Source organism: Alligator mississippiensis, chromosome 4 (assembly GCF_030867095.1).
Source record: "Alligator mississippiensis isolate rAllMis1 chromosome 4, rAllMis1, whole genome shotgun sequence".
NCBI lineage: Eukaryota > Metazoa > Chordata > Crocodylia > Alligatoridae > Alligator > Alligator mississippiensis.
In genome coordinates, this window is record NC_081827.1 from 239826824 (window position 1) to 239854412 (window position 27589).

A 27589-nucleotide genomic window follows, 5' to 3' on the forward strand; every position below is an offset into this window, starting at 1 on the left:
CGCTTGTGTGCAGCAAATCTGACTCTGAACGATGACCTGTTTTAGGGACTGAGTCAGGTTATTTTCATTGTATTTGGTACCTTCTCCACCACATACCAACAGTTTGTAGTCTACCGATCGGCAACGCGTGTAGTGTCTACCAGAGACGCGTGTAGCATCTACCGATCGGCGACGCATGTAGCGTCTACCAGAGACGCGTGTAGCATCTACCGATCGGCGACGCATGTAGCATCTACCAGAGACGCGTGTAGCGTCTACCGATCGGCGACGCGTGTAGCGTCTACCAGAGACGCGTGTAGCGTCTACCAATCGGCGACGTGTGTAGCATGAATGACGCATGCCCCCAGCAGCAGTTGGGGACGGGGGCGAGTGCTGACCAGGGGTCGGCGACCACCCACAGATGCCGCCGGCAGCGTCGAGCGGGAATCGTTGACAGCCAGCAGACACCGCCAGCGGCAGGGGTGGCGACCGCCTGCAGGCCTTTCTGCAGGGGGCGCACCACCACGCTCAGGGGGTTCATGTGCACCCACGATGCGTCCTGATCTGCAGCCTCCCGGTCTGACCTCAGGGTGCCGACTCCGTCCCGGGAGGTTTCATCACGTGACGTGAAGACACCAACGACTTTCGGTCCGGAAGGCCAAAGCACATGACTGTCACGTTTTAAAACCCCAGGGGCCTGCTGTATTCAGCCCTGCCCTGCACTGCACAGCCCAGCCTCCCCTGCTGAGTCCCGTCTGACCCCTGCGGACTCCTGACTGCGGGAGGGGCCCTGCCTCAAGCGACCTGCGCGCTCGGCTCCGTCTCTCCTTCAGTCTCCCGGCCGCTCCCGGCCTTCCTGTGTCTAGCACAGCCGCCAAGGGCTGGGGCCGGAGTGAGGCCATTTTGGCGGGCGGGCGGCGGCGGGGTGTCGGGGGAGGCCCGGGGGGTCTGCGCGTGCGCGGGCACTGACCTGCGGCGGGCCGGGCGCCGACCCCCGCGGCGGTGCCGGTGCCGGTGGCGGTGTGGCGGTGAGTGTCGGCGGTGGCGGTAGGGGGGAGCGGGGGCCGGGCTCTCCCCGTCCCCGCGCCGCCGAGCCCGAGCGGCGCCTGCCCCTTCCGGGGGCCGGTCCAGGCCGGGGAGGGCGGGTCTCGCGGCGCGGTGGGACCCGCGCTGCGGGCAAGGCCCGTGTGAGAGGCGGGATTTGGGCGCTTTTTTTTATTTTGTTTTTTAATTCCGACCTCACTTTGCCCCGACCGTGAAGCCGCAGTGTAAAAGTATCTTCCTACCAGGTGGATCCTATAAATGTTCGGTGTCATTTCACATCTGTCAAGTGCGGGCCGCAGGTTGCCCTCCTCTCAGGCTGATGACGTGGGGGCCCCGGTCTGGGCGGGGCGGGGCGGGGCGGGGCGGGGCAGGGAGGTGGGCCGGGCAGCAGTCAAATAAATACAAGACGTCGTCGCATGTACACGAAGATCCTGGCACCCCCCGGCACCGCCTGCAGGGGGACGCGGTGGGCAGGGGGTGTGACATTTGTCGGGCAGATGTGCGTCTTGTATTCGACCGACCGAGTCGCTGGAGCGAAATTCGAGGCGAGCTTTCGGGCACGGTCGCCCGTCTGCGCCAGTCTGAGACCCCCCCCCCCCCCCCCGAGGAATGAGAGAAGCTAAAAGTGCAGCAGGAGGTCTGACAGTGACAAACTGCTGGAAGACCGATTTAGACCGGACGTAAGGAAAAACTTCTTTACTGTCCAAAAACTTCTTTGCTGTCCAAAAACAGCTTTACTGGCCGAGGCTCAGGAGTCGGGAAGAGACTCCCTCCTGGTTGCTGTGCAATCGGTGAAAACAGAAATAGGTAGAAATTAGGAAAACGAAAGGTAAAACAGGGAAGGGAGGAAAAGCGGGGGTGGGGGAAGCCAGAGGTAAGTCTCTACAAAGGTAGTAATTCAAGGTAGAAAAGGGGCTGTCTGTGGAAAAAGGAAATAGCTGGAAATTAGGAAGACAAAGGGGAGGGAAGGGGAGGAAAAGAAGAAAGTAAGAGGTCAGGTCAGGCAGGTACCTGGTGAATCAGACACCAGGCAGGTTGTAATATGTCAGAAATCCAGTGTCTATATTGAGGCCATTGTTTTTTGTATGCTGTAGATTTATGAAGTGAATCCAGTAGGCTCGTCTACGAAAGGTGTGTCGTAGGTTCCCTTTGAGGACGAGAGCCGAGAGATCGGTGAGGGAGTGACTGTGGGTGAGAGGTGTGCACCCGCAGGGAGCTGGGTATTCTTGTGTTCGATTGATTTTCGGTGCATGTTCATGCTGGTGCGCAGTTGTTTGGTTTCTCCTACGTATTTCCCAGCAGGGCATTTGGTGCACCGGATGAGATGTATTACACCTCTGGAGGTGCAGGTGTAAGATCCAGGAGTGGTGACTGGTTCTGTTGTGGGGTGTAGTCGTTGGCAACACGTAGCGGGTGCACGCGGGTGCATGCGCACCTCTGAGCGTGATGGTGCACTGCCTGCGAAAAGGCGCCACTGACACTACCGGCAGCGCCTGCGGGTGCTTGCCACTCGCCACCCCTTCCCCTCGCCGCAGACACTGCTGGCGGCATCTGTGGATGGTCCGAGGTTGCTGCTGGCTGCTGACACTGCCAGTGGCATCTATGGGTGGTTGCTGATGCCACCCGCTTGCCACACACCCCCTCGCCGCCAACAGTGCTGCGACTGCCTGTGGGAGCTCCCCACTTGCTGCTGCCATGCTTGCACTGCCGACAGTGCTGCCACCACCGGCAGGAGCTTGCCATGCCCTGCCAGCCTCTGGGTGCACACGGCATTCATGGGAGTAGTTATTGTGGGGGTGGTGAAGATGTGTCGGCAGGTTTTGCATTTCTTGTCCTGGCATGGTCTGGATCCATTGGGTGTGGTTTGGGACATAGGGGGTCAGTCGTTGGGGGTTTGGGTCATAGCGGGGCACAGGTACCAGCCCACCTCCAAATCTGCCCCTCTCTCTCTGCTTATATGAGGTAAGCCCATGGCTCTGGGCAGCAGTTAGCTCAGTAGCCTGTTGGGGCTGGTGTTGATTTCTGCAAACAGAGTTTAAGATTGCATATTATTCAGTTTATTTTGCTTTGTTAAATTATTTCAGACTTAGTTTTTGCCCTGTCTCAAACCAGTTTGTACTATTCACTTTATTTTGCTCTGTTAAATAGATTAATATTCAGCTTTTGCACTCTTTCAAGCCAGTTTACATGAATCAGCTTATTTTGCTTTGTTATATTGATTCATAGTCAGTGTTTGCTCTCTCAAAATAGTTCATATTATTCAGTTTATTTTGCTCTGTTAAATCATTTCTTATTCATTTTTTCACTCGCTTAAACCAGTTCCTGTTTTTCAGGTCTTTATTAAAACAGTTCGTATTCAGTTTATTTTGATCTCTCTACTTTGCATTCCTAGTTTTAAACACTTCATATTACTCACTTCTTTGTGTGTGTTTCTGCTCTCTCATTACCTTTTTAGAAATACTTACCCAGATTTATACACGCTTCAAACAATTCAATTCTTTCTCATTTTCTGCTTTCTATTTGCCTGTCTACATTGTTTGTGCTGCCTTTGGTTTGTGTCAACTTCAGGAAATTTTACAGTTAGAATGCATATAGATATATAACTGTGGATAGCAAAACAAGCAAAGTTAGATATTCGAAAGTTTCAGCCAGCATGGAGAGAATTGTATGGTTTTGTGCAGCGAGTGGATCGTGTTGTCTGTAGTCTGGGCTGCGAGAGTGTGGTGTCTCATACTTCCAGTGTCCAGCACCATTTGGCAACCAAGCACGAAGCCAAATTTCCTGTAGTCGATGAAGCAGACAAACATAAATCCATTAGAAAAGCTCTTTCCACACGGGCAAATTACATTCTAGCTAGAAAAGGCAAGCGTTTTACAGATGGAGAATACTTAAAGGATTCTTTCTTAAAATGTGCTGAAAATCTGTTTCAGGATTTTGCGAATAAGAAAGACATCATTGTATTGATGAAATGCCGTTGTCACCTATGCTTGTGATGTGATGAGCCTTGCACTGAATGAAAGCACAGACATAAATGATTTATATATCCTCTGTCTTGATATGATTGTTCAATATTTTATCTCTGGGGAAGTTTGGGAGGAATTGTTTTCTTTGAGTGCTATGCATAGCACAACAAAGGGCAACAATATACTTAATCTGGTCAAAGATATTTTACACAGCAACAAATTGACCTGCACAAAGTGTTCTCTGTTAGTACTGATGGTGCACCTGCTATGGCAAGTAAAACAGCTGGATTAATAAAGCTTTTGGAAACAGAGATTGAACATCCTCTTTTGAGTTTCCATTTTATTATTCATCAGGAGAGCCTGTGCGCTAAGATCCCATCTTCAGATTTAAATGAAATCATGACAACAGTTGTGAAAATTGTCAACTTTGTGATCGCCCGTTCCTCTTTGACACACAGGAGATTCCATGAACTTTTCAATTATATGAATTCTGCATATGGAGACTTAGTGCTGCACAGTAATGTATAGCTCACGGGCAGGCAATTATTTTGGGCGGAGGACCGCTTACTGAGTTTTGGCAAACCATCAAGGGCCGCATGACAGGCAGCCAGGGGCAGATAAATATTAATTTTCAAAAAATTTTAGGGGCCCTGTGGGCTGGGTAGAAAGGCCCGGTGGGCCACTTCTGTCCCGCGGGCCGCATTTTGCCTCCCCCTGGTATAGCTCCTCGCTTACTGTCATAGTTACGACTTTAAGCAAAATGATGTTAAGCAAATCCAATTGCGTTACAGTAGTTACCTACTAGCAGGCGGTGGCCAAACGTTATAACCAAACATTGCGTGACTTTAAATGAGTATGTTCTCTAATAGATCAGCAACATAATAATGAAACAAAGTTAACCAGGACGACATTAAGTGAGGAGTACCTGTGTGCTGCTTGAGTCAAGGAAGCGTGCTCAAGTGATTTGTTACTTGTCTCTTGAATCCATCAAATTGTTTCTTGAGGAAAGTGGTCAGCAATATGCAGACCTTACTGATGACAGATGGCTAACAAAACTGTTTTTGACAGACATCACATCACATTTAAATGATTTGAATACTAGGTTACAAGGAACACAGAAAACCATCCTTCAGCTGTCTGAAGACTGGAAAGCTTTTTGTGATAAGTTGTCTGTTTTCAGACTAGGTCAAAACATCTGCCTTCCGATACTTCCCCAGTCTGAAAATCCATTCGGAGCAGTATATTGAATAATAGGGATGTATGCAACTATATAGGACACCTGGACAATGAGTTCACTAGATGATTCCAGGACTTTTGCAACAGAGGACCCATGTTTTCATTTCTTGTGAACCTGGACAGTATCAGGGAGAGTGATTATAAAACTGCAGTACTTTCAGTGGATGAACTTTGAAGGATTTGAACTGGAACTGATTGATTTTCAAAGCTCATGCATTTAGGTATCAAAGTTTAAATCGCTACAAAGTGAACTTAAGAATGAAAGGGACTGACAACTCAAGGTTACAGCATGTTGTTCTTCCCTTCCTGAAAAGTATGCCTGCACGGAAAAAGTAGCTTTTGCCTTGCTGTTTGTCTTTGGATCTTCTTATTGCTGTGAACAAGTGTTTTCACAAATGAAAGCCATACTAAGTCCTATGAGAAGTCATCTGACAACTGACAATTCAGATTCATGTTTGAGTTTGATGACAAGCAACAGCTTAACATCACCAAACTCAGCTGTCAGAAGCAGGGCCAAGGCAGCCACTAAGAAAAGATCTTTTATTTGAGAGCATTTTTACTTGTGCACTCCAGTACCTTACAAAGTAGATATTTCACGTTTTTCAGCACTCCCACCAAAAATGTTGCCTACCCTTGCACTAGAGCTGTGCTAATATAATTCTCTGTTGCATTGGTAGACTTGTAGTTAAAGGCTAGGGACAGATATTCAAGAAGCCAGAGCCTGAATTGATTCAATCTTTGGAGGTTAGTCTAACCTGACTAGGCTGAACTGGTTTGCAACTGCACAGACATCCCCTCTAGATTGAGAAAATGCAGGCACATGCCTGTAGTGGCTCAGGCTAGAAGCTGGGGGGTGCTAGAACAGCCCTCTTTTTGCTTCCAAAGTGCTGAGCTGAAGGGGGTGCGGCCAAGGCCTGGCAGGACACTCTGATTAGGCATTCCCCCACCTCGCTCCTGATCAGCCAAGCAAGGAGTTGATAACAGAGCATTTAGCACCATATCAAGAAAACAAAAACCTCTCTCATTAGTTCAGGCTTTTCTTAAACAACTTTTTCTAAGGAAGGAATGGAGGGACATTACCAGCTGACCTGTTGATCAGCTCCAAAAAGCCCTAAGCGGACACTGTCCTGTCTGTCTTACACAGACACCTCTCAGCCTTAGCTAGCAGACCACATGCTGTGCTATGGGAGAGGGGATTCCCTGCTTGAATAGAGAGTGGGGTGAGGGGGAGGGCAGGCAGAGGGAAGCCAGGCAGATCCTGCTGTATCTGCAGTCTCTGCTGGAGCTCCAGCTAGGGAGCAGGGGGGTGGAGCTGTCCCAGCTCTCAGGAGCACAGAGCCCTGCCCAGGGCTGAAAAGTATCTAGGATGCTGAGGGACTCTGGTTTAAGTTAAACCAGGAAGGGATCTTGGACAGACATTGCATAAACTGGTTTGACCCAAATCAGTTAAACCTTGTTGAATGTAGTAGTATCAGACTTATCTCAAACTGGTTTCAGCCATTTTGAAACTGGTGTACGTGCACTGAGTTTCTGTTGTTACATGTTTAAACCAGTTTCTGATCACTTAAACCGGTTTGTGTGTAATGTCTGTCCCTAGCCAAATTGGTAGTGGTCTGCTGGCATATCCCTATGGTTCTACAGGTTAGTTGCCCTATACAAACAAACTTGTATGTCACTTCCTCTCCAAATCCTTATACTGACTTATTTTCTTCTACCGCATCCCATTTAGGCTTTTTTTTACAGTTTTCAGAAACAGAAGCAGCTTCTCCATTTATTTTCCCTTTTCATTCTATATTACCCTCCTCTCTCTCTCTCTCTCTCTCTCTCCAGTCAACTTTTCACACGTTTATTGTTTTCAGTTATGCTTTATATGTGGAAATATCCTTCCAGAGCACATTTTTCCAGCCATTACCCTTACCACAATCAAGTGCTTCCTGAAAACATAACTACTACTTTACCACTTAAGAAACCTATTGCCCAAATGGTAAATTTGAAAAGCAACATGCTATATAAATTATAGATAGAATGCTACGAGGGCATTTCAGAAAGTAACAGCAATTTCAAAATAAAACCATTTTGTGTGCAATGTTCATTTATGAGAATACATCACTTTTCTACGTAGCTGTTGTAAATGATGGGTGAGTTGGACAATGCCACCATCTGTGTTCTCCACTCATTTCTCACTCAATTGCACACATAATGGTTTTATTTTGAAATTGCCGTTATTTTCTGAAATACCTTCATATATATGTTCCATAACTTTCCCCTACTCGCTAACTATAGATTGTGATCTTTAGACTGGGGACATGCCCTTTCATGTTTTGAAGACTGACTGTTGGTACTACAGAATATTAATAAAATTATTTGTTTGCAGTAGAGTATCACCTATAAGCTCCCATGAGGATTAGGCCCATGTCACGGAGTGCAGAGTATGAATGGAATAAAAAGGCCTTCACGATCTCAAAGAACTTAACATCCAAGACAGATGAGATAAAAACACTCTGTAACAAATACACAGAAAAAATAGGAAGCAAGATGTTGAAATGACAAAAATATGGAATTATGGAAGCCAGAGCTGTGCACAGTTAGATCTAATGATTTGCAATTGTTTGCAAGTGACTGATTTTTTTTTTTTTTTTTTTTTCATTTGAGATAATTAAGATAAATATCTGACATCAGTGCTGGCCATTCACATAACCATTTTTAATACACAATTTCCTCATAGACATCACAACAGAAGTTGCCTACGAGGAAAGAATTTAAACATAGGGCAGGGTGTTTTCAGAGCAGATCAAGGGAGTATATGCTGGCGATTCTCACCCTCGGTGCTGGAGCACCCTGGGGTGCCATGAGATCCTTTCAAGGGTGTTATGGGGCTGCCACATTGCCGAGTGTGCAAACATGATTCACAAAATAATCCCAAAGATTTCAAATAAGAATCCACGGTGTTAAAAACATTCTGACCTGTTGTGGGCTTTGTGAGTTCTTTCAACGGAATTGCTCTATTATTTTTCTGTAGTAAAAAAATGAGTGAAAACTAAGAGCTAGCATTTTCTAAGGGGTGCCTTGAGTCTAACAAGGTGTCGAACCACTATTTTATGCAAAGGTGAAGGGTACTGCTAATAGAATTGGGCTTGACAATTAAGAGAACAGGATAAAGGACGTAACGACAGAATGGGAAATGACAGGGAAAAGCAAGAAGACAGGGAAAAGCAATCAAGGTACTCAAAGTGGAGAATGGCATGATCAGACCACTGGGCCAGAAAGATTATCGTAATAAGTAATAACGCTATCTTAAGTGCCCAACCTTTTATACAATGCTTATCCAAACAGGAATTGTGCCTGGAAGAATTTCAAGGGAGCTGCACAGGCTCTGGGGCAGGCAAGGAGTGGCTTTCCAGTACTTACTGGTACTGCCTCAAGTCCACCGTAATCAGTGGCTTCTGAGCCCTGTTTCTGTAACAGCCAATGGATCTACATAAAGGTTGATCCACTGATATCGCCATCCCACTTCTGCTATATACTTTGGAACAAGTTCCCATGAAGGTGGGGGAATCTGGGATGTGAACATCTGGATTGTTATGTAGCCTCTTAACATTTTATCTTACCCTTTCACACTAGACTCACTCCAGTTCTTCTGAATCGAGCCTTCATCTATGGAGAAATACAGAAAGTAGAAATCACCCCTAAAAATCATTTTTCTGATTTTTCAGATGAGAGCCTCTCTTAATTGGTTCTTATTGATGGATTAAGAAGATATATGACTTTTTCTCATGATTAATAGATTTGAATTGATACTTTCAGTTAAAAAGCCCCTTATATCTGAAGGGTTTTTCTGAACGAGCACCAGCCAACTACTGGAACTGAAAGATTAGTTTCTCTAGTTTCAATTGCCTACTTAACTATAATGTGTCTATTTAGTATCTCCACTTGCCTGATGTGACCAATCTCTTGCTTTGTGACCAATCTCTTGCACACAGATTCAAGGAGAAAGCTTAAAGTACTGTCAAATCTCAATACAACAGACTCAAGGCTAGTCTAACCTGCCTTCAAACTGCAGCCAGGATTGCTGCGGAGATACACACCCAACCCCCTTGGCCTTGGGCCAACATGTGCCAAAAATGAGGTGGTACAACTGGCTTGATGTTGTTGTGAGCACATGTCCCAGCACCATTTTCAGGTGCTCTGCCCGAGGTGTGCTACTTGGAGGGCACCCTGAGTGTGCACTAAGCTGATCACATTAACGTAGGCTGAGCATGGGTGGGACACGATTCTCAGCACCGGTCCCAGGAGCAGCATCAAAGCAATGCAGATATGCCCTCAAGGACAGGTGCTGCCATATTTTTCAGCTACTTTTTAACTGTTAAAAAAAAAGGGGTTTCCTAGGTGACAGGTTAACAGCATCCTTCTGAATGTCTGTTCAGTTTCATAATGTCAGAACACATGACTTTTAAAACATCATCTCAAAGATAAGGCATCTTTTAGTACCATATGCAAGGACGGAATAAAAGATTGTGGAACTGAACATAGAATTTGCGGAGACAGGACAAATTATTCTGGATGGTTTCAAACAATTGTACCAGAACTTGCCTCCCCCTCCCCCACAATATACAAGGAAGTTTCTACCACATATGTCAAAAGAAGGCAAAAATAAATCTGGTCACCTTACACAGAGCCCATTAGGCTGTAACAGAGAAGAATGCAAGGGAAATACATGTCCAGATGTAAAGATTTACTTTTATTTTACATACCTGCACAGTAATTTTTATGCAGAAGATAGAATCCTTCAATATTAATAGACTCCAGCTGTCATGTCAATACACAGATTAGCTCTTAAAAATAAAACCATATTTTGAAATATGTATTTTTATTACAAAATTAAACACCTTTTTAAAAATGTCAGTTGAAACTGATTCCGTCAAGCCCTTGCTTGCCTAAATGCTTGACATACAAGCATAGAAGATCTTAACAATTCAGTCTATATTTTAAGATTTGAAAACACTTGAAATAACACAACCAGATTGAAAGAATATGTTAAAAAAAAGAAGAAATGTACGTACAAAACACACTTAAGTCCTTCCTCACAACCAGCAAATAGAAATAGTTTTCTTTTAAAAAATGTATTTACACTAACTCCTCTCTCATTCTCCCAGAGAGGACTGTCTTATCTGAATTATACAATGCAAGCCATTTAGTACAGAATCTGCTTTGATATCAGTGTTTTATACAGTATATTAAGCAACACGAAGAGAAGAAAGAATAAATTTACCTCTCAAATGAAAGTCTTTATTTCTTAAAGGTATGCTTATCCACAATGCATGGTTTAGATTCAAAAGCAATGTGGAAAATACCAATTTATTTTAGCAGGTTACTATTCTGAAGACTAACCAACCTCCATTCTAAAGACTCCAAATCTCTCTCCCCTCCACAGGAAATGAGGTTGCTACTTAAGCTACAGAACTTCTGGGCATTTTTACACATGTATGCATCTCAGTGCTGGGCGCTTTGAAAAGTGCCTGGTGCTGCAATGTATGCAGTTGTGTAAGCGGCTAAATGCGCGCCAACGCTAAGAAAATGGTGGCGGTGTGCTTTTCAACTCAAGCACTTCAGACGAAATGCTGACGCACATTTTGCCGTTTATATAGCTACTTCTTAACATCGTAGTTATGTTCTTGAAAAATGCGACAAAGTGAAACGATGTTAAGCAGATCCAATTACATCACAGTAGTTACCTGTTAGCAGGCAGCGGTCAAACAATGTTAAAACCGAACATTGCGCAATTTTAGTATGTTCTCTAATAGGTCAGCGATGTAATAATGAAACAATGTTAACCAGGACAACCTTAAGTAAGGAGTGCAACTGCATATGGCTCAGTGCAGTTCACCTCGGCTCCTGTGCGGAGCAGACTCAATTAATCGAGTCTGCTTCGAAGTGGTGGATCTCCAGCATGTTGCTGGAAAGAAGTTGTGTATAAATGCCTTCTGTGACTGCAGCATGCAGGTGTTTCAGTGATCGTTGAACAAAATCCCATCACAGCCCAGCTCTTTTTTGTTTGTTTGTTTAGGAAAGGAGGCTTTGCACATCATGGAGGATAAAATCCTTACATTAGACTGGGACCGTTCAACTAGCAGCGTCTGGGCTGAATGTGGCCTGCAAATAGTTCATTCACTGGTCCTGGGCTTCCACCTAGGGGCTGCTCCTGCATTGCTCCTGCTGCTGCTGTAGAGGTCGCTAGGCTCCCCCTCCCTCCTCCACAGCTTCTACTTCCTGCCCTTGGGCGGGGGGGTATGACCCACAGTTGCTCAGAATTTGGACAGCCATGCATCGGACCAATCAGTGGTCCCTCTAATTCAGTATTGTATCACAGCCAGTGGCAGTACCCAATGCTTTAGAACAAGGGTGTCAAAGATATGACCTACAGGCTGGATCTGGCCTGCAAAGCCCTATCCAGTACCTGGTGCTACCTGTTGGTGTTGAAGTTGACCCATGGGCAGCAACCACACATGGCACCCACTCTGACCACTCCAGGACATGCTGGATTTGGTGGGGGGGGGCGGGGAGGGGAAAGGTCTGTGGGTCTGATTGATCCAGCCCACAGATGGACCCTGTGCCACTGCTTGAATGCCACTGCTGCCTTGAACGCCACTGCTTTAGAAGGTGTAAAAAAAAAAAAAAAAGTTAGTTGATCTGCCTATATGAAAACTTTTAATGAAATATCTGAAGTTAATGCTCAACAACACAAGGATTTGCTTTCAGTTTTTTCCCTATCCTATCTGGGATAACTGCGCATGTTTCCCTTACCCACATTATGTCTAATCTTTTTTTAATCCTCCTATGCTCCTGACTTCAGTAATATTTTGTGTCAATGAGTCACAAATTGGAACAGAGGGAGCAGTGAAAGGCAATTTTTCTTTTTTTAACTACAACATCCCCTCTGATTACCTGCCTGTAGCCTGAAATGTCTACTAGAGCTTGTCAATTCATTTTCAGTTTAACTGATGCCCTGCAACCACTTTAAAATTTAAACTGAAGGTGAACTGTGAGGAGTCATACAGACCCATGACTCAATCCTTCAAAGCAATTAACAGCCTCAACTCCCACTGGATTCAATGGACGTTACACAGTGCAAGTCCAGACCCTTAGACATTCAACAGCTGCTGAAGAACTCCAGCTGGGCTTTCAATGAATTTAGACCAATGGTTTACAAACTGTGGTCCGTGGGCCCCTGGGGGTCTGCAGACTGAGTCAAGGGGTCTGCAAAAAGATGACTATAATCAATCTAAAGTGTGTGAATACCCACAGTTACAATTTAAACGGGTCCACAAATGAAAAACGATTGAAAAGCACTGACTCAGAATAAGCAAATACGCTTCTTATTTTCAATTAAGGGCAGCCATGTCAATATGGCTAGCAGGCCAGATTGGGCCCATGCAGCCCTAGCTTGTGGCCCGTGGGTCTCAGACTAATCACCACATACTGCACGTGGCACACAGAACCAGTTTGGTGCACAGGCTGGATCCAGCGCTGCAGGTGCTGCAAGCAGCACAGAGGATAAGTCTGCATGTGGTGCATGAGGCCAGTGTGGCAAGGGGTGCAATTCAGACCAGCCTTGAAACCAGCATGCAGGGTCAGTCAGTCAGGGTGCCCCAAGCGGCGCACACCCTGTGCCAGCCCTGTGCACCATGTGTACAACAAGCCCCAGGGCAGGGCCAGTGAGTGCAATGCACAGGGCTGAACAAGCTGTACACATTGCAGATAGCACAGGGGACCAGCACTGGGAGTGCACTTCATGCAGCATCCTGCCAAACAGGTCCTGCAAGTTAGCTCCAGCATGGCCTGACCCAGCCAGCAGACTGGCCCAGTGACCCTTATCCAGTTCACCAGGCCAGATAAGCGCTCAGAGCACAGGCTCAGAGTGGATTGCTAACCACAATACCCTAACAGGCACGCTATACCTGCTAGTTATGTTACACTTACTGTACCAGCCTGCCATACTAGGACTAGCACTTCAGAAAACTAAACGTCTTACATATACAGGACCTCCCCTACCAGTGCAGTTGTGTCAAACAACTACCCTGTGGCTTCTTGCAGTATTTTTGAAGACTTCTTGAGATTCAAACACTGCAGAATTATACTTGTCACACCTTTCTAAAGGCCTTAAAATACAATATCTTGGAGAAGTGCAAATTTCTTCATTTATGTCAGTAAGGTAACTCTGAAAGTCATCATTTTGAAGGGGGGAACACACACTTAGATGCACAGTTTTATGCTCAGTTTGTTCACACTTAATTTACACATCTCGCAGTAGTAACCAAACACATCCCCAACCTTATATATAGAGGGCAGAAAAAAAATCCGTCCTAAAATTTTCTTATATCATGTCCTAGGAACAAGCAAAATAGAATTCAGGAATTATTTACTAATGGCTGAATTGCATTCAGTAAAACAGACTTTTTTCCCATTTGTAACCAAGTGCAAACTATGCACCTAACAAATTAGTTACCACATACAGAACCACATCTACCCACTAGCGCTTGTGCCTGCCTCACTTTGGGTTAGATCCCTGAGAGGGAAATCCAGTGAAAACTGAGGACAAGTTTAACTTCTTAATTTTTTACCTAAGGCCCAAGAACAAATGCAGATGACAGGCTTCTCAAAGAACGTGTCTTTTAGACATCACACCTACTCCAATAGATGCAGCGATCTGTGGTGAATTTAAGGTACAAGAAGGAAAGCATGCTGAGATGGAGATGGCAGTTTTCAACAGATCTTGGCATTTCTTTAACCTGAAAACAATTAAACAAAATATACACCTTAAATTTCTGCTACGTGTCTCGTCTTATTTGGGACAAACCATACTGCTTGCTTAAATCATTATATATAAAAAAATAAGCATGTTTTGGCATAGGGTTATATGCTGCGACCTACACGCAAGAGCTTTCCTTACCATGTTAGTGCCAATTTTGTCATTCTCTGGAACCGTTTTTCAGTCCGTTCAGTCCCTTTGTAGAATGCCAAAAAGGAATAACGATTTATGAACACCATTTTCCCACACCTTATAATTATTATGAACACTGGTATCCAGATTTTATTCTGACATGGCAATCCCAGAGATCACTTAATTTTAGATACAAATGCATTGCACAAACTGCTGATATTCCATAATGGAAATAATGCCTCTGACATCTTAAACGTCTTACCTAGCTGTTCCCTTGGCTGGCTACATAAAGCCAATAAATTGAAATGGCCTTCGGCCAGCTCTCAACACAATAGAACACTGTGCCAATTCTCGAAGTGAAGAACACAATATTCACGCGGAAAAAGTGGATTTAGAAGGACAGCATTTACAATCTTGCAAGTGACATTCATTTTGTGATAAGTCCCATTGTCTGGGGTGCCAAATACTTCGTTACCACTGTAATAGTACAATGAATTTAACAGCAGGAGAGAAAATAAATGATATATATGCAAATCTAAAGCATAAAAAAACTTCTACTGCACTGTTACGTAAAACTCATAACAACACATGGATTGCTAAACCATGGCAGCACATGTGATTATTGCCCTATGGGCAGTCTACCCCATGACATGAGAATGAGGACAGCAGAACAATCACAATAGAATTGGAAAGACAAAATAGAAAAAAAAAATCTAGCTTTTCACCCATCACAAACATGAGGGTCAATATAAAGTCTATCACCATATCTATTCAATGTCTCCCTGTCAGGTAGGGTGCCAAAAGAGACTTGGCATACACTACGCCCAGGGGAATCTTACTTCACTCATACCTGAGGTGACCATATGTCCTGGGCAAACTGAGGCACTTCCAGCTGCCATAGCCTGGTCCCGGATGGTTGGTCAAAAGTCCTAGAGCGAAGTCCAGCGGGGATGCATAGCGGTGCGGTGCGGTGCATGAGGCAGGCATTGCCACTTTTGTGTGTGAGCAAGGGGGGTGGACTAGAGCAGGTGCCACCCCTTCCAGTCCACTTGCCTTGTTCACACACAGGAGCAGCAGTGCCTGCCTGGCGTACCGTGACTTTCCATGTCCCCACCAGACTCTACTCTCGGACTTTTGACCAACCTTCTGGGACTGGGCAACAGACGCCAGGAGCATCCCAGTTTGCCTAGGATGTATGGCCACCCTCCCCGTACCTAGAGTATGAGAGTTTATGTCAGGATAAAGACAAATTTATTTTACCTTATTTTAGAAACAAAAGTGAACAATTCCACCAAATTCTTGTAATACCCATCAGAGAGCTAGGAAAAATATTTTTAAAAAATGCAATAAAAAGAACCTGGGAGAAGTTATGAAGTAGTATTGTTTTTAAGATTAAGATCAGCATCCCCAATTTCCCCCTGAACATTTCCATTTAATAGCAGAAATAATCAAAAGACAAACGAGGTACCAGAGTATTCTGTAGAAATACTGGTTAAAAATCTGCAGATTAGCACCGGTCTTTTTCATTGTGCAAAGACTTCATGTCAATCACTCTGCTGCAGAGGAATGCAGACTACCCCCTTCAAGGTCAATGACGATCTTTAAGTAAGATAAGCAAGAATAAAGACCTGTAGGCTTTACTCAAGGAAAATGCCACATCTCATCATCTAACTAAGGCAATTCTCTCATGCCAGGACTGAATACATCTGGCCTGATAAAACTTAATTAAAAAAATAAATAATGAACCTAGTCACAAGAAGCATGGTGTTCTTAACCACTGAAGTAAAAAAAAAAGCAGCTTATCTTCAGAAGGTGCCTGGAGGTCTATGTGCAATACTCCCTTAAAAACAATGCCACCGTCACATCAAGATATTCTGCACGGCTGGTTCCCAGTATCTAAAGTGTGAGAGGAACACTTAAAGCAATTTCTGAACTCTCATAATAAAGTGAGAAAATGAAATTTTCATTTGAAACGTAATTTCCAAGTGGGAATAGTGATGGCTTGGATTACTCAATAACAGCACATACCACCGGCTTCCAATTATCAAAATAACTGACCACAAACTCCACTAGCATGGGAGGAGAGCGGGCAGGAGGGAGACCACAAGATACATGTATGTATGTAGCGTTTTCCATCTCCCAACATGGTTGTCATTAACTGGCACATGAATTATACCACAGCTCTCACTTTTCCCACCACTGAAAAGTATCTGCCTGGCCAAACACCACCACCACTGTGCAACAATTTGGGACAGGAAAGGCACATTATCGTATCAAAATGGGAGCATGGGATAGTTTTTAACCAGCCAAAATACCATTTCCCAGTTGGCACATGGCCAAAAAGTTAAGCCCTCTCACTGTTGTGAAAAGTGCAGGGAGATTGCTAGTAAGGGCCAGAGCCTCAGCTGTACCTGGACAAGGGTGTCTCCAGCACAGGGTTGGGTCATACCCTCCATGCACTGAGCACTGCACCACCCTGACCTCTGCTCCCCCCACCATTCTGGAAGAGCAGGATGGACCAGAGGAGAGCTCTGCTGGCTGGGGGCGCAGCTACAGACATGCACCCCGCTCCGCAGCCCCCGCCCTGCCCCACCGACTGCGAGAGATGAGCAAAGCAGCAACAAGAACCAATCGCTCCCGGAGGGAGCCCATCCTCTTCCCCCACATTACAGCAGCTTGGGGTAAGCAGCCCAGCAAGAGGTGAGTGAGGAGGTCTCTAAGGAGGGGACAAGCCCCAGCCTCCCCCACTGGATCTAAAGGGGAGGAGGACTGAGGATCTCACCCCCACTAGATCTAAAGGAGAGAAAGGACATGGGATTGCTCCCCCCTGACCTCTGAGGAAGGGGACATGGGACTGACCCCTGGCCCTGGGGGAGGGGATGAGGCCACCCCACATGCCCCAATGGCGTGGGGAAGAGATATGGCCTGGGGAAGCAGTACCTGGGGAGTCACGGAAAGGCACCGGGTCCCGCAGGCGGCCTGGCTTGACCCAACCAGTACCTGCATGCATCACAGGCCCTAGGCTCCGACCGACCGTGCCGTCCACTCGCAGCCCAGCCCGACCTGGTCCCCTCCCACTAAGATGGTGGCAGGTGACAGTCAACAGGTGGGCCATATAGTGTCTGCTGCTGAGACAGCGAGTGCGGGTCAGTGCCACCCCTCGGCCAGCCGGGCAGGGCCACCATTGATGAGCTTTGGGGATCTGCTCAGCTGCCTGCCAGCCCAGCTGCACAAGGCGGGAGGAAGGTGACAGGAGAGGCGAGGGCAGGGCTGTGTCCCATGGGAAAGGCAGCACCCTCCGTGGGGCTGAGGCAGGCCCCGGTCCTGGCTGGGCATGGGAAGTAGGAGCCGTCTCCTCCTGCAGCACGGGCAGCCCTGTCAGTCAGCCCAGGGCCCTACCAGCCCAGTCCAGTCCAGTCCAGTCCAGTCGCTTTCCCTCTTAGACCCTGCTTGAGGTTTACAGATGATTTTTTTTTCCTTTTGCCCCATGCAGAGGCTGGCACTGCTCTGGCACTCCCACAGGTTTTCCCTTCCACACCAGCCTGCCCCAGCCCCACTGGGCTCCACTTTGAGACACCCCTCAAAATGCCAGCACTCAGCTTCCCCTTGTAGTTCTTTGACTATGAAAGCAATAGCGCTCAAAAGGCCGACAGTAGGGCACGACATCTCCAACTCCGTGGGTTCCTATTTGAAGCCTCTGGGTGTCTATCTTGTGAATCATGAGTAGGCATTTGCAGTCCTAAGGGTGCTAATAGCAAATAGTGTCCTACAACACCCTAAAAGGAGCTTGTGGTACCCAGGGTGTTGCATCTACTTGGTTGAGAATCTCTGCTCTAGCTAGCTTCACTGTTTCTATGATCAGGAAAGTTAAACCTTTGATAGCAATGGTGGGACATTTTAAAATAATATCTATAGACAGAAGGGTTTGTGGTCAAGGGTAGCACACCCAAGAAAACCAAGCTACTATAAAAAGATCCTGACCTCAGAACACTGTAGTGATGATTCATTACTTGATGCCTGACTATATAGCTGAAAGAATGGTATTTTTTATTATTAAACCTTGTACATTTCTTTGTCTTGAGGTTTCAATATCCAGTAGGGATGATGCACTGAACAGCTGTTTGCAAAATCTAGGAGCTGAAGTTCCATGGGTTTTCATGCAATAAAGGCTACTCATAGCTGTAAGCACAATCCTGGTTTAGACGTCAGCATTTAACATGGTGAGAAAATTCAGTTACATCAGAAAATACCCCGTTAAACCAGGGAAGGATGAAGAATGCTTGGCTGCAAAAATACAAGGAAGCAAGTAAAGAATTAATAAATCAGATATGTACGGAGGGATGAAATCACAGGAAAATAAAATAAAGACAAGAATTTGAAGAACAGGATTTGGATGGGGGTGTGTGACAGACTGATGTAGTACTTTCTATAAGCAAAGGATCTCTGCACTTTATCAAAATATACTTTAAACAGTAGTATTACAGCACCAGTGTGGCAAATGGAGAAGTCTTTATGCATTCAACAATAGCACATAGCAGCAAAACACATGGGAGCAAAACTGTTAGAACTCATCATGCCAAAAGGGGAAAAGATGGCTTAACTTCTGCTCAAGTTTCATATAATCCTTGATTTCCCTTTGGATGGTCCACTAAGCAGGCAATCCTTCTCCCCAGGATACTTTACCTGAACACATCTAACCGTTTTGTAACTCTCTGTTGGTACTCTACTAACATGTCAGCATTGAATTTGAACCTAACTTCTAAAGAAGTTCTTACTTCCTGTAAGAGCAGGAAGTTGGAAATAGCAAACAGAAATCTTAGCCCAGCTGAAGAACAATTCTAACAAGAGGATAGCCACTAAATTAAGAGGCCTTGATTCTCTGCTCCAAACTTTACTTGGACAGATGTGAGCCAGATAGTTCCTTTTTTTCAGGGAAGATTTTCTAGAGCAGGGGTGGCCCATCTGCAATACAGGTGCTACAGGTGGCACAGGCAGCCTCTGTGTGTGGCACGTGGCAGATCGCGGAGGGAGCAGCAATAGGGCAGGGAACAGGACGCAGAGGGACATATCAGACAGGACAAGAGGATTGGAATTGCCCTTGCGGAGGATATGGGTCTTAACTTGTGGCGTGCCTGCCAAAATGGTTTGACCTCCTGTTTTAGACGCTGTCTGTATTGATTTTAAGACCAATTTTGTGTTGCTTCCAAAGGGTTTAAGTGTACCAGATAATCCATCCTAGTTTTTTAGTGAAATGTGGTGGTTTGTATGACCATACATCCCAACACAGGGTGCTCCATTTACATGCATACTGAAGAAGTACCGGATTCACTTAACTGCACAGTGCAATGCCAATCCCAAGGTGCTGCATATAACTAACAATGGTCACAGAAAAGCTAAGTACATAAACCACTTATGTATATAGCATCTTTCAGTTCTGCTGTCTGCTTTGTGACTCACTTGGAGTCTATATAAGGCAGTCTTAGAAAAAGAGTAACCACCAGCCTTGAAGAGGTGGGGAAAGCTTTAGCTCAGACTGCTCATTTAGCCTATAAGGTGTATCTCTATCCTGTGTTTTGTAGTTAATGAACATTGTTTGTACTGAGGCCAGGTATGATCACACTTCAGGTAAGTGCATTGCTTGTTTTTCAGTCCAGAGGTTATATGATTTAAAGGAAGGTACTGGTTTGGAAGAACAATTTTGTTATTTCTTCCAGGTTTTTATTCCAGTTTCAGCAAATGATGGTATATTTGGTCACATACTTGTGCTATCCATTGGCACTGCTGTGATATAAACTTAGGCAGAGTAGCGTTATCTCTAGGTAGGAGAATCTCAGTCTTCACTGTCCATTTTTCAAAGACCAAACAAGATAGCTTTGATGGAAGTAAGAAAAACGGAAGGAAACCAATATAGGTGCCCTTTTCATAAACTTTTCAGAGCAGTGCTAAATTAAAAGGAGAAATAGGTGAGAAGCAGAGATAAAAGGGAAAGAAAGGAAAATGGAAAATCTGAAAGGAATACTTTACAGATAACAGGACTAGAGGAATAAAAAGTGAAGTAGGGTTTGGAACTACCATGGTAAAGGATAAGAAACCCAAGACTCATAAGCAGCAAGTTAAAACTACACTGAGATGATAGAATCTTTCTTTTGTAATTATGGTCATGGTATTTATAGTCCCATGACATAAAATCTCATGGGAATGACAGGTTACCACACATTGAAAACAGTAACAACAGTGTAAAAGAAAAACCCTAAAAATATTGCAAGTATCACCTGTTTGTCAGGGAATATGAAAACTGGAAGTGATGCCGATTGAATCTTGTGTGTTAGGATCAGGCCCTGGAGGCTGGCACCAACCCTTCCCGCCCCATGCACTGCGATTGGTCCCCAAGGGCCTGGTGCCATCCCCTCCAGACAGAACTGGGCCCCAGGGTTTAAGCACCCATGTTGTACACAATTCATTTTTTAGCAGAACATTAACATATCAATATACTTCATTAAGAAATGCATCAATATCATGTTGAATGGGAAAGAAGAACAAGAGGAAAACCTGCTAAGAAGAATATAGCATTTGTGTGTAATGTGCACTTAATAGTCAGCGAATTTAAATTTTTTTAAACATTATTATTCAGTGGCAACAATGGAATTCAGAATCATTCTTTTACAAGTTGCAGAAACAAAGCAAGCTATTCTGTTCTTCCTTCAGTTTAGCAATTACAGTGATATACTGTACCATTCTTTGTATTAAAAGCTGTCAAGTAACACTTGGTATATGCTAGTGGTGTTCAACATTTTTCCCCTTTCAGCCATTTGGGCAGTGCCTGGTCCGACCGTGGGCTGGAAGGTGATTCCAATCCAGCACCCATGCCAGTGCCATGCCATGCCTAGCATCTGGGGAAGCAGTCCAGTCTGTGTCCGGCACTGCAGGGGAAAAAGAGGGCTTCATCTGCCCCGACTTGGGGTGGGGGGCAAGGAGGAAAGAGATGTAACCTGGCCCCATGGGGGGGGGGGAAAGGAGGCATGACCTGGCTCCAACCCAGCCCTGAGGTGAAAAGGGGGCATGGCCTGGCTCTGCCTTGACTCAATGGGAGAAAGGGGTCATGACCTGTGTGGCAGGGTGCTTAGTGTACCTGCCACTTAAAGAGGAGAGGAAGCCTGAAAAGCAGCATGCAGGTGCCAAGGGGGGTGCTAATGAGACCCACATCTGACTAGGAGTGGGCTGGGCTTAGACAGGATATAAGCCCAGACCCTGAGTTGAGCAGGCAATAAGATCCTGGAGGATGCCAAGGGAACATCTCCCAAGCAGAATGGTTGCAGCTCCAGAATGCCAACACAGAGAGTACAGCCAGCAGCAGTCTGGAGGCCTGGGAAGGAACGAAAGGGTGGAGGAGGTCCCTAGGGACCCAGCTAGAGGGCTGGAGCCCAGAGAGGGGCTGAGTGAGAGATCAAGGGGTCTGAGTGTGGGACCAGTGGGGTCCAGGACCCCAGAGAGGATCTATGTGAGGAACCAAAGGGTCTGAGGGTCCAGAGAGTGGCTGAGTGAGGGGCCAGGGGGTCTGAGAGCCCAAGGGGCTGAGTGTGGGACCTGAGGGTCTGATAGCCCAAAATGGGGCTGAGAGTGTAGAGAGCGAACATCAGAAAGTGATGACACCTACAAGGCATGGGTTGTGGTTCAGGGATGGCTGGAGCTCTGCAATCAGCCCATAAGGCGATGACCATAGGAACCTGTTGGTCATTAGAGTGGCAGTAATTTGGGAAGCTCTGGGGCAGCCTCCCTTAGATATAAAGTGAATACCCCAAGGTGTGGTGGGTGAATGAAGGGGTGACTGTCCACAGACACCAGAGTAAGGGCTGAAGGGACCCAGGGGTTTCATGGCCACCCCTAGAGATGATCCCATTACAACCGGGTCTCATGGGGGGAAAGGGGGCTTTGCCCGGCTCCAGGGGGAAAAGGAGGCACAGCCCAGCTTTGCGAGGGGTGGGGGAAAAGGGAACATGGCTTGGCTCCAACTTGGTGCATGGGGCTTTGGAAATTTGGCAGAGGGGAGGATAGTCATATCCAATTGCCATGACTCCCCCGCCAGCAAATTTCCTGTCCTGTGGGTTGCCTGGTGGGCCAGATGTGATGGCTCCATGGTCTGCATTTGGCCCAGAGGCCAGAGGTTGAGCACCCTTGGTGTACATAGTCTTTTCAATGTAATACCTTGAATTTATTTCCTTTGTACAAAATAAAACTACTACTTAGGAGAAAAACAAAACAAAACTACGCTTATAAGAATATTTTAATCTCGGTTAATTGTCACTCTTGCACCTGATCCTTCATTTCCTACTCAGTGGATACGTCTACCCAAGATGCTAAATGTACAGTAGCCTAATTCTACTGTGCAGTAGTGTGCAGGGCAAAACTCATGCTAATACGCTACTGTATAGTAGTATTAGGCTACTGCCCAGTTACTGACAGACACTACAAAGCTGTGTGCCAGCACCACTGCACAGTAGCACCAGTTACTGCTCATTGATTTAGTACTTGGTTATCCAAGTCCTAAACTTAATGTGCAGTAGCTATGGCACATTAATGAATATGTAGACACACCCAGTTATATCTATTTTGTATTACAAAGCCCCTATGGGGACCAGACAAGATTATAAGAACTTCATTGTACTGAAGTGCTGTAGCACACAAAGTAAGAGACGGTTCCTGAAGAGTTTACAGTTTAAAATATATAAATCAGTATAACAATTATGATCTTGATTTAATCTAGCTTTTCCTTTATGCGTAGTATAAAATCTAAATGTATGCCTCTGTAATCATACCATATATATTTAGATTTTATATTACACATAAAGGAAAAGCTAGATGAAATCAAGATCACAATTATATGTACCCACACACACACATATCGCTATAATCTTGATTTCACTTGATATAAATGTGCAAGTGAACAGTTCTGTGTGCATCAGCCCTTGCTGTCTTTTTCTTCACACACCCAAATTACCAAAACTGGCTTGCCTAGAATTTTCACCCGAAATGTTGATTGTTCAAACCTTTGAAAGCACATTATAGGTAGAAGTGAATTTCTTGATCCAGTCTATGGAAAGTTGCCAGCTATTGAAATAGTGAGGGTCTTTTTTGTGAAATTGTGAGGACTTAAAGCAGTATAAAATGAACTGCCAAAAACATGCATTCTATTTAATCACATTTTTTTCACCAGTTGTCCTTATCCCTGCTAAGTATGTTTCCAAAAACATAAACTGAGGCTCAGAAACTTGCGTGACTCTCCAAAGGTCAGTCCAGCTGGTGAGTAGCAAAGTTTGGAATAGAGCTGAGGAATTATGACTCAGTCCTCTGGTGGAAGCACTAGATGTACTACTTATTAATAGTGCTGCCTAATAATATCTTTACTGAGCTGCATATTTTATACTTATCACAGATAATATCTATTAAAACAGGATGACTCTTTCAACTATATCAAAATCAAGCTACATGCTCTGCAGGAGTAAATCTAGGGGCCAGATGTTCAGCTGCACTCTAGTAACTTTTGTAGAGCTGTTTTAAAGCTGACATAGCTGTATACCAGTAACAGTGAATAGTCATCAGGAAGGGAGAGTGGGTTGCACACTCACTCTTCCCATTCTGCTTGGACAGCTCCCAAAGTGAGCGGCGCTGGCAGATGAGGCAGTATGGCCAGGCATCTGGAGTTGCACTCATTTAGTGTATTTTTTTCTGCTTACTTATGAAATGCAAGCCACAAATTAAAGCTGTCTCTCTTATGGCTGGAACCCCACTGGAGGCATCAGTTCACATGCCACGTGTGCTTCCTCAGATATGAGTTCCCCTGTCAGAGTTTCACAAGGGTATGCAATTTGCATCTCACTGCACCTGGAATCAGCCACACTTTTCAATGTCTTGTTTTAAAACGAATCTAGATGAGATGCATGCAAACAGTAGAAACCACAGCTTTCCAAGCCACAGTGCTAAACATTTCTTCTTCAGAGGACAAGGTACTTGTGCTCAATGGTTCTTAAGGCATTTGGAGAAAATGGGTCAATGTGGTAAGAAGCCCATAATTTTTTCTAAAAGGGTAATTTGTGTGTGTGTGTGCATATTTAGCGCCTGATACACTTAGTTGCTTCCCATTGCAAAATCGCTTGGATTCTTATGCTTAATGTGCACTAACTGCCGCTTGAATGCTTCATTTCTTCTTTTATTAAAATGATTTTGTGTTTATCTGAGTATGAATTAAAGAGTGGGGACTATCATTCTTTAGAGTTATGAAACGGCCGCCTTCTCTATACTGCATTTTTGTATACTACATGGGAATAACATGTTATTGCACCCTATAAAATCAACTACAAAAACAATACAGAGTCCCATGTGCAACCAAATGAAAGAATTTCTGTCTCACAGTGACACTGTTAGGTTTTATGAGTGGAAGCACCTTCATGAATATAAGTTTTAGAAACTGGGCTGACAAACGTTTTAATGAGCAAAATTACAAATTAGGTTCCATTCCTGTTGGTTCTCTTCAAGAGTGAGTTCTGAAGTTTACTTCAAAGGATTTGAATCAAACCCTGCAAGTGAATTTACTCCTATACACAGGCCTCATATGGGTCTTCTGCAAAGCAATCCGTTTCACCCAGTTTGAAAGAGGCTCCCACTGTCTTCAGTTGCTTTTTACATCAGGTCCTTGAAGAGCAAGATGGTAGAAAACACGGAAGAAAATGTATATTAAAGATGCAATTGTTAAAGCTTCAGTCTTGATCAAATAATTTATTTTAAGGCTTGGAGCAGGAAGGGGTGGTGTGTTCAGCCTGTTCAGTACCAGACATGATATAAAACCCAGTGCAGCAATGTGCTTAAGCATGCAAATATTTCTACTTCTACACAGTAAAGTAGTTAAGTATGTGTTTATATTCAACTGGACTATTGGTCCCAATGGAAAAGGAGGGGGGAAGAAGAAAAATCTGTGGTCTATTGTAAATATCTTCCAAAGTTCTCAGATTCTACTCTGGCTTAAATTGCATATAGGTTATCTATTTTGCTTTACGCTATGAAATGGGGAAGGAGGGGGGAAATCATTGCTCTTTTAAAAAAATATATAACTAAAGCTCATTAGTCTTTAAACTACCAGTATACAAGGAAAAATGTTTCAGTGTGAACATATTAGAAGCAGAGACTTCATGTGTTTTTGGCTATGTAGATTTTTCTGAAGCATCAGTCTTCATAACCGTAGAAGGTGAGAGTAGAATCTCTCCTTAGAGAGTCTACTGTGCTCTATGTTACTGAATATTCCTAACAAATATTAGCCAGTGGCATTATTTTAAATTTGCAGGACAAATTTGCTTTTTTTCTCTTGTCACTTATCTGAGTTTCCTCACACTTTTATTTACAGTATGTATGGGAACATCAATACCTGAGAGACTCAAGCACTGAAATGTCCCTTCAGGTGCTGTGATATACAAGACATCCATCATTTTAAGCAAACTGCCTTCATAGCAAGGTGAGATAGATGAGACAAAGGGAAAATGCTGTGACCCAATATCACCAAAATCTATTTCTTCCTTCCAGAATTATTTGCCATCTCTGCAATCAAACATGCAGATCTCAGATCAGCCTCGTCAGTCGTCTTTGGACTCATGGATGACTTCCCTATTTACTGGAAGACTGCCATCCTTATACTGAGGGACTGCCAGTGATAACAACATAAGAGAAACAAGTATTTTAATTGGTAATGGAATTTCTAAACATGAGAACGTAACTATACTGCTGTCACTCAATTATTTTCAGTATGTAAATGATGTTGATGATACTTCAACTATTTAAAATAAAAACGCTTTTAAAAGTCAAGTGAAAGCTCTATACGGAAAATGAGTAGAAAAGCAAATATTCATGATTTACCAAGCACCATACACAAACTGCAGTCTATGGGAATGAGCATGAGATGGGACTATCTGCATCCCTTGCCCACATTGGTGAGCAGTCAGTTAGCATGTGACTTTCATGAGTAGTCAAATTTTTAGATAATAATATTATATTTATGGGAACAGCTGCTCACTCTTTTGAGGAAGGCAGCCAAAATATGTTCATCCAGATCAGAGGTAGGCAATTATTTGCAGCTGCAAGGAATGATCCTGGGTCAGAGGCAGGTGGATAGGTGGGTGCTAAGACCCAGCTGTTGCTGCTGCTTGTCTCCACAGTGGCATGGGGGAAGCTTCCCCAGCCAATATTCATCCCCATAGCAATGTGGGAAGAATGCCCACAGGAGCCCAAAGTCTGCTGCTGCTGAATTCAGCCAAAGCCCCATGTCTGTGGGAGCTGGATCTGGCCTATGGGCTGTAGGTTGCTGACCCCTATTCCAGATGACTCCAATTTTATTTCTGTTGTTTATGCTATGTAGTACTTGTATAGTACCTATAGACGCTGTTTATAGACTAAATATTGCAAAGCTTGCATAGGGCTGGTATGGGAGGGCAGCATTTGACCTCAGACATTTCTGTAGGAAAGATTTTGATGCCTTTATTTATGCTGAGGAATGCTATACTTTATGAGGAATCCTATTGATTTCATTGACAGTATTTCTGAATAAGGTGCTACTCCAAGTGAAACAAAATCAGTCTTTATTACGTCACCCCCGATGTAGGTGGGTGATTTTTCAAGGTGGCTTAAGCTGTGGGGAGGCAGGGCTGCAGCTCTGTATCTGAGCCTGAGTCAGGGCCAAAGATGGAGCTGCAGCAGCTGTCTTCATCCTCCCTCTTGTATTCAAATCCAAGATGAATCCATGTGGAATGGCAAAAAAACCCTTGTCTTGGATTTGAGTAAATGTGATAACATTGGAAGGGATGGGGGCTTGGGCTGATATAATCACTCCTAAATAACAGTGTAGACATATCCAATAACATTTTACAGCATTTAATAAATTTCATTGGGCTTTTTATCATTGTCAACTTGAACTGAAGGACCTAGATTGTAGACACTGAGAATCCAGTTCAACATTTGTCCCCAGTTGTGGTAGATTTTCTAGTGTAGAGAAATATAGCAAAGGTATTTCCATTTGCCTTCTCATCATTATACCAAGGTTGCCATTTAAAACCCAAGGCACTCCCCCTGTGACCTCTTCTATCTCTGGTCACCCCATTCAGGCATTGGCCCCTCAGCCTGAGCTCTACCTGTGCTTGGACGCTGACCCCTGGGTCTAGGCACAGGCCCCTCTAGGGCTCCTCCTGCTTCCAGTCCTAGGCCAACCACCCTTCAGGGCCCTTGTTCACGCCCATCCCAGTTGAGCCATCCTTCAGGCCACCTATCACTCTGGGTTGAATCCCTCTCAGCCTTAATCCAGCTCACTCCTCCTGGCCCTTTGCAAGGCTCAAAACCCAGAGTTCCCCAGGCATCCTGCTATGTAGTCTCCTTCTCCCTTACAGCCACAACCTGG

The 27589-nt window shown here is 44.7% G+C and overlaps 1 protein-coding gene and 1 long non-coding RNA gene across 2 annotated transcripts in view; one reads left to right on the top strand and one right to left on the bottom strand.

Annotated features, from left to right (window-relative positions):
* The window catches only part of SLC35F5 (solute carrier family 35 member F5), a 43471-nt gene extending 42111 nt beyond the window's left edge, over positions 1–1360 (bottom strand). The window contains exon 1 of the mRNA XM_014599511.3: positions 1266–1360. The gene's annotated coding sequence lies outside the window, so the exon portion shown is untranslated. The remainder of the gene's footprint in view (positions 1–1265) is intronic.
* On the top strand, positions 927–26007 carry LOC109281403 (uncharacterized). The gene is made up of 3 exons (XR_002088042.2): positions 927–1007; positions 25553–25606; positions 25729–26007. It is a non-coding gene; the product is annotated as an uncharacterized LOC109281403 (long non-coding RNA).
* Positions 26008–27589: the final 1582 nt, after the last annotated feature.